General features: G+C 45.0%; 1 protein-coding gene across 2 annotated transcripts in view; it reads right to left on the bottom strand.

Moving 5' to 3' along the window:
- Positions 1 to 6,278: 6,278 nt before the first annotated feature.
- GAS8 (growth arrest specific 8) overlaps positions 6,279 to 8,097 on the bottom strand; it is a 37,268-nt gene continuing 35,449 nt past the window's right edge. For both annotated transcript variants that reach the window (XR_011561464.1, XM_019980053.2), the window contains one exon: positions 6,279 to 7,514. The gene's annotated coding sequence lies outside the window, so the exon portion shown is untranslated. The remainder of the gene's footprint in view (positions 7,515 to 8,097) is intronic.

Here is an 8,097-nt window from a genome sequence, read left to right as displayed (position 1 = left end):
GTTGGACCATAAAGAAGGCTGAGCACCGAAGAACTGATGCTTTCAAACTGTAGTGCTGGAGAAGACTGTTGAGAGTCCCTTGGACTGCAAGGAGATCAAACCCATCAATCCTAAAGGAAATCAACTGTGAATATTCGTTGGACAGACTGACACTGAAGCTGAAGCTCCAATACTTTGGCCACCTGATGGGGAAAACTGTCTCATTTGAAAAGACCCTGATGCTGGGAAAGATTGAAGGCAGGAGAAGGAGACAACAGAGGATGAGATGGCTGGATGGCATCACTGACTCAATGGACATGAGTTTGAGCAAACACCAGGAGATAGTGGGGGACAGGGAAGCCTGGTATGCTGCAGCCCATGGGGTTGCAAATAGTTGGACACGACTTAGAGACTGAACAACAACCAGGTAGCCTACCTGAGGTGTCTTGGTGAGCCCCAGGGGAGGTGAACTCGTCAGAAGGAAAGACTAAGAGCCCTACCTCAGCACTGACCCCTGGGAGGGCCATGGAGCCCCATGATTACCCAGAGAAACCCACCTCAGCTCCAGACCCCAGACATCTGAGCACTGACATTCAGACACAGGCACGGAGTTTTCCAGGACAGAGGCCAGGCCGGGTCTCCACCCAGGTCTCCATGTCCTACTGCACAGAGAACCCAGTCAGGTGTAAATGTTCTCAGTGTAGAAGCACATGATCTCATCTAAACATAAGCAGTGTAGTCAGGACTTGCAGAGGTCTGAATCTACTCTGTAGACAGAACTTGGTCAGGTTCAAAGAAACTTAGGGCTGTGCCAGGAGGCACAGGTCACACATTTGGGGTCGTTCATGGTTGGACAGGGGGCTCACCCACATGTGAGAATAAGGATGTACCTTTCTTGAAGAAGAAATCATCACTGGGCTCCACACGTCACCCACATCAGGAAATGGAACAAAAGATTTGTCGCTAAACATTCCAACAGGCAAAATAAAACCGTCACCAGGTTCTGTGGCCACGTGGTGGTCAGGGCCCAGGGGAGAGCCAGGAACCTCCTGGAGCGCGGCAGGACAGATCAAGTGGCCCGGCTGCAGCGTCCCAGGCTTCCAGCAGGAGGCGCTGCCCTGGCCTCCCAAAAAGGACAGTCCTGCAGGGTCCGGCGAGTAGAGTGGGTCCGTCCATACTGATGGTCAGGGATGGAGCGCGCTCAAGTCCTGCTTCCCTGCAGGGTGGAGGGGTAGGGAGCCTGACACCTCCTAGGCTCACAGTCAAGTGACTTCGTGCCAGGGTTGACGCCCACAGGGCACCGCGCTGCATCCAAGTGGAGAATGCGGGCAGAGGTGGGGCATAGACACCATCAGAGCAAAGAACCCACAGGGAGCTCCCACTTGCGCCTGCCTGCCCAGCTCGGGCCCCAAGCCCCCAGCCCATGATCCATTACCACAAAAACAAACACGCCCATGCTGCACACATAATGCGCTGTGCACCTACACCATGCACACAAACAGCATATGTCTGCAAACAGGCGCGCACACACGCATAGCACACACACGGGAAGTAAAATGAATACCCTAAGGCGTTCATTCCTAAACACAAGTGAAGCTCACATGCATTCTTCCCTTCTTCTGAGCTTTGATGGGTTTCAAAATAAAAAAGTTTATAAAGTAGCTAGTGGTGAGTGACTTTTGGATCATCATGGGACTTTCTGAAGTTATTCCACAAATATTACAAGACGTGAGAGATGAATGTAGATATTCCCTGGGTCCCTCAACAGAAGAACGGACAAGCAGACCATGGTCCATCCACACAATAAATGTTGTCCAGCCTGAAAGGAAGACAGTTCTGACACAGTCTACAGCGCGGATGAACCCTAGGGCATTATGCTCAGTGACATAAACCAGAAACGAAAGAACAAATGATGTTTGAGTCCACTCATACAAGCCCCTAGAGCAGTCGGCTCCGTATTCACAGAAAGCAGAATGGTGGGTGCCAGAGGCTGAGGGAGGTAAAAGGGGACTGAGTGTCTTGTGGGGTCTGTCTCAGTTTTGCAAGAAAGAAGTAGCGACTGAACAGCAACAACACACACACACACACAAGCATGCACTGGAGCAGCATTTACAATAGCTGAGATATGGAAGTAACCAAAATGTACATGGACAGATGAATGAATAAAGAAGTCATATATGCATAGAATGGAATATGATTCAGCCATGAAAAAAATGCCATTTGCAGGGATAATCTAGGACAATCATAGTAAGTGAAGTACTTCAGAAGGAGAAACTGATACCAATGAGCTATTTTATAAAAGCGAAATACACGCACAGTCTCAGGAAACAAGCATGGTTACTGAAGGGGAGTTCTGGGTGGAAGGGATAAATTAGGAGGCTGGGATTAATATAGTCACAAATACATGTAGAATATAGAATCAACACGGACCTACTTTGAGAAAGGTGCTGTACTACACACTCTATAACAATATGTATGTGATAAAAGCAAAGATGAATCAATGTGTATGGGGATAACTGATGAAGAATCTCTCCACCTACAAACACAACGTTGTAAGTCAGCTATCCTCCAAAAGAAGTAAACATTAAGTTTAACAAACAAACAAAAAAGGATTAATGAGACACAGGCTTCTGGCACCTGTCAGAAGAAACCACAGACTAGGAGTAACCCTAAGGTTCTGGTTACTGTAGTAACAGGAGTAAGGCGTGAAGAAATTCTGTCTCCTTGTGGCCATTTCCTGCAACAGAAACTTTAAAGCTATTGCTTATGCTACAGTGAAATAAAAATAAAAGTTTTTTCTCTTTGGCCTTTTGATTCCTTCTTTACATTAGCGGTTCCTGATCTAGCAGTCTACATTGATAACTAAGTTTCCTTCTTTGCAGAAGATTAACCTATTGAGTGTTTTGAAACAATGCAAAAAGGAACAAGAATATGGGAACCTTATACCTTTGTGGAAATAAATGTTTTTTGGAGGAAATAGAAAGAGGGCTTTAATCCCCAAGCTGGAAGAAGAGAGAACACAGTAGGCTTATGCTCAAGAACTGTGTCTCCCCCAATAGGGAGTCAAGGGGATCACACAGTTAGGGCTCACAGTCAGAGGCTGGAGATAAAGAGCAAACACGTAAGGATCCTGTATGCTTTCTTTTTGCATTGTTTCAAAACAGTCAACAGGCTGTGTCAGCGAGCCCAATAACTTGGGTCTGGCAGGCAGTCCCAGGAGTTGGACCCATTGCCTTTTGTGGATTGCACTGTGCCTTTCTCTCCGTAATGCAGAAAGAGGGACAAACACATGACAAGGGAAGGTTTGCAGAAAGAGTAACGTAAAGTTAAGCATCACTTAACTTAAGGATGTGACTAGCATGAAATTAAAAGATAATAGATGCAAAGTATGGCTCATGCAGAGTTAGAGGGCGATAGGTGGGGGATATCCCTGGAGAAGGGTATGGCAACCCACTCCAGTATTCTTACCTGGAGAATTTCATGGACAGAGGAGCCTGGTGAGCTACAGTCCATGGGATCACAAAGAATCAGACACAACTAAGCAACTAACATACACACACACACAGGTGCAGGATATAGCTTACATAACAGATTAGTCTTCTGTAAAGAAGGAAACTTAGTTATCAATGCAGACTGTAGATCAGGAACAGTTAAAGTAGAGAAGGACTCAAAAGGCAAAAGAGAAAAAGAGAACTATTTCTTATTTCACTGCCACACTTATGAACACTTCATATTCACAAGGATTGCTGGGCTCTAAATGATAACGGCACTTTAAAATTTTCCATGGGTAACTAATTGAACCTAGCATATTCAAAAGCAGAGACGTTACTTTGCCAACAAAGGCCCGTCTAGTCAAGGCCATGGTTTTTCCAGTGGTCATGTATGGATGTGAAAGTTGAACTGTGAAGAAAGCTGAACGCCGAAGAATTGATGCTTTTGAACTGTGGTGTTGGAGAAGATTCCTGAGAGTCCCTTGGACTGCAAGGAGATCCAACCAGTCCATTCTAAAGAGATCAGTCCTGGGTGTCCTTTGGAAGGACTGATGCTAAAGCTGAAACTCCAGTACTTTGGCCACCTCATGTGAAGAGTTGACTCATTGGAAAAGACTCTGATGCTAGGAGGGATTGGGGCAGGAGGAGAAGGGGACAACAGAGGATGAGATGGCTGGATGGCATCACCGACTCAATGGACGTGAGTTTGGGTGAACTCTGAGAGTTGGTGATGGACAGGGAGGCCTGGCGTGCTGTGATTCATGGGGTTGCAAAGAGTCCAACACGACTGAGTGACTGAACTGAACTGAACTGAACTGAACTAATTGAAATAAATAAAAACTGGGCAGACTGTGAAGAAGAAAGTGTCCACAGTCAATTCCACACACACTAGTTAAAATCAAAATCCATGAAAATGAGATGCACATCAGGAATTGTTAGAGACATGCAAATCAAAACCACAGCGAGGGAACACTCTGCACCTGTTTGAAAGGCCATCCTCAGTCTACAAAGGTAAATGGTGGAGAAGATATGGAGGAAAGAGAATACCTATGGTGCTGATGAGATGTAAAAGCTAAGAATCACTGTGGAGAGGAGTAGGGAACGGTCTCTTTTTTTTTTAATTTTTAGTAAGACAAACTGCCGGGAGCCACCACGGGAGATCCCACCCACGACAAAGGTCATGCGGAGAGAACCTGACAGGCAAAGGCGGATCAGGCCTCGAGGGATTCCCTGGATCTGCTCAAGCATCTACCCCAAAACCAGAATCTGTCTGTCTTACTATTTTGTGCCTTTCACCAACTCTTCTGACATTAACAGGGGGCTATCCCCGACCACCTTTCTCTGGAAAAAGTCAACTTAGGGCTTTAGTTAATAAGTTTCCTGGGCACGATAGGAGTGTTTCAATTCAAACCCCTCTGATGGCTTTCTAGCTTGCCTGACAGGTTTATCCAGACTCTTGCAGCTACACATGTGATTGTTCACAGCCTCCCAATCGTGAGAGACACGGGAAGCCTAAAACATTCTAAAAATATAGAGCCTTTCAAAGAGTTAAAAACTATTAGAGTACTGCTGGTGTAAGATTTCATTGTTGAGCCAATGCTTGCTGCCAAGTGCCCATATCCCTTATCCACTGTGCACCTGGGAGTGCATTAGTTAGCATAGTTGGAATGTAAAAAAACAAGTAGTAGCCTTGGAATTAACCACATCAGACCTTTGAGCTAATTGGTTCTTTCTTTGTTGTGACCCACTGCACCTTTGCTCCGTGAGAATGTAACTCTGTTTAGCACTTTCTGAGGCTGACATAGATTAGAAATATAAAGAAAAAACACTTCAAGGGAAAATAAGTTTTCTGGCTGATCAGCCTTTATCAAAAAAGGGTCATAAAATGTCCACAGGCCTCCAAGGCCAGAAGATAATGTACACAACATTGTTTGTGGGAAAGGTATGCAGAAAAAATCCTGGTTTTGCTAAAGACAAAACAGATGTAATGTGTGGGCTGACTCTGCATGACTTTGCATCTTTCATTTCCCTCTATGTACAAGTCAAGGTATAAAAGTTCCTTTTGAAAATAAAGTTATGGGCCTCACTCACCAAAGCTTGGTCTCCCCATGTCATTCTTTTTTCCTTTTCTCTCTCTGTTCTTCTTTCAGGATGACTCCTTGGGGCACAGGGGCTCTCTGAATTCACGTTTTTGCCTGGGCTTCTAAGACCTGATCGGGAAGGTGCCCTGCGTCTTCACCAGGGAGGGGGTGTCCTGCGTCCTCACGCCACCGAGAGGGCGCCTGCGGCCTCCGTGAACAGAGCAAGTTCCGTGCCAGGAGCTTTATTGGCTTTCTGTGTAAACCAAGGAAGATCAAGCCTCTTTCTCTCCCTTTTTTTTACTTTCCTTATCACCGATGCCGTCATCCTGAGGGTACCCCTGGATCCTGCTGGGGCTGGACCCTGGCAACAAACATATTGATTCCAGCCTAGGTCACAGGAGGACTTAAAATATGTCCTGCTCAGCGTTCCCTTATCATCAGCACCAACAAAGGAAGAAGGTGTCTGAACAGCAGCTCCACCAGAAGCCGGCAGACAGCCTTGGTGAGGGACACATCAGTCAAGTCTCATACTCATCAGGCGGTTAACGAGGCTCCCCCCTCATAGAAAAGGGTCCCTTAACTCCAAATTCATTTTCCACAGAGAAGAGAAAAGAATCAGACATAAACTATAAATGAAATCAAGTATCTTTATTTTTAGATTTAAATATAAAAAGTAAAGGATAAAAGCAGTAAAAATTACACTTTAAGTGAATAAATTACTATATATTTTGACATTTATAAAACACAGGAGGAGGATGGAAGCCACACAAATTACTGTAAGTGAGCAGCCGTTGACTATGTGGGTACCACCCAAGTTCTCCAGTCGACTCCACCAATAGACTCGGCTGCAGATACCATCTGGGAACCAGAGCTGCTCTCTCCTTCACACCAGGAGGAGCCTTCCTTATCACCGGGGCACGGAGAGAACCCAAGTGTGTGCCTTCAAGCACCTCTTCTGCCAGGCTCCAAGCAGAAGGCTCAGCCTGAGTTGTGTTCTTCATCTTCTCCTGCAGGTTAATGGTGTTAAAATGAAGCAAAGGAAGTGCCTAGAAGTTGGGCACCTCTCCTTTCTGCAGTTGCTTTATTTTCTTCTCCTGTAAATTAATTTTTTGAATCAAAAGAGAAAGGGCCTATTTCCATAGTTCTCCTCACCGGGATTTTGGGCTTAAAAGGTACTCCGCAGTAGGGCAATTGTTAAGCTCTTATCACTATTGGCTGTTCCTCGTCTTCATCTTCTTAGGTGAGTTTTGGGGTTCTCTTCTTCCAAACAAAGGCAGGTGACCTGGGGTCAATGAGTGGAATTTCTTTCTTTTCAGGAACACCCACAACATCTAACAAGCTACAAGAAAGGCAAGGCTCCACATGAAATTTAAAGTGCTTATCCTCCCATACCTTCTTTGCTTCTCATTGTTTGATTCTTTCTCTGTTTCAAAATCAAAGCCAGTAGGGATGGTGAGTGGCTTCTCTGGCAGTTTCTTAGACAAAATGGATCCACCATCAAGAATCCCGAAATCCAGTTTCCATGCTTTAAATTTGCAGAGCTTTCAGGACTTCCCTGAGCATTCAGGGTTTAAGAATCCACCTTGTAATGCAGGAGTCAGGTTCGATGCCTGGTCTGGAAACTAAGATCCCACAGGCCTCAGAGCAACTAGCCCTCAAGCCACAACTAGAGAGTCCATGCATCTCAATCAAAGACTTTGTGGGATGCAATGATGATCCCGAGTGTCACAGGATTGTCACGAGTGTCATGATCCCGGCTGCCCCCATCCCTGCTCAGCTGCTGACAAAGACAAATAAATAAATAAATATGCAAAAATATTGTAGAGTCCTGCTTCTACAGGATTACATTTCTTGGATTTTCCATTTGTTTCCAACACCTCCACCACATCTTGCTGCATTTTATTCTCTTCTCTGACTTGCTTCTCAGTACTTTTTAGGATCTTCTGTATATGGGGAAAAGAACCTGAAATGGAATAGATATGCATTTATGCATGGCTGAATTAAGTTCCTGTACACCTGATACAAACACAGCATTGGATATCAACTCTATTCCAATATAAGATCAAAATGAAATTACAGAGAAAGTAAAAGAAACAAGAAAGGGGCATAAAGAAATGCTGCCACCCTGTGGCCGTTTTTCATAACAGCAACGTTAAAAGCTGTGCTGATGGACACGATATTCAGAAGGCCTGTGGGGTTGAGTAAACAACTGCCCTCAAAAAATGTTCTAGGAGTGTTCATCGAAAAACAGGGCAGACATTCAAGAAGTCATCTGCAAGAGGTTTAATTCATAACCTTTAAAAAAATCACAGGAAACATTGTCAACCTTGCTAAATATTAGAGAAATCCAAATCAAAACTACAATGAGCTATCACCTCACAACGATCAGAATGGCCACTGTCAAACATTCTACAAAGAACCAAGGCTGGAGAGGGTGTGGAGAAATGAGAACCCTCCTCCATCAATGCTGGAAAGTCAACTGGGAACAGCTACTATGGAGTGTGCGTGCTAAATCACTTCAGTTGTGTTTAACTCTTTTCAACCCT

Source organism: Bos indicus, chromosome 18 (genome assembly GCF_029378745.1).
Source record: "Bos indicus isolate NIAB-ARS_2022 breed Sahiwal x Tharparkar chromosome 18, NIAB-ARS_B.indTharparkar_mat_pri_1.0, whole genome shotgun sequence".
Classification (NCBI taxonomy): Eukaryota; Metazoa; Chordata; class Mammalia; order Artiodactyla; family Bovidae; genus Bos; species Bos indicus.
The sequence above is the reverse complement of the archived record's forward strand: the minus strand, read 5'-3'. Positions and strand labels throughout refer to the sequence as shown.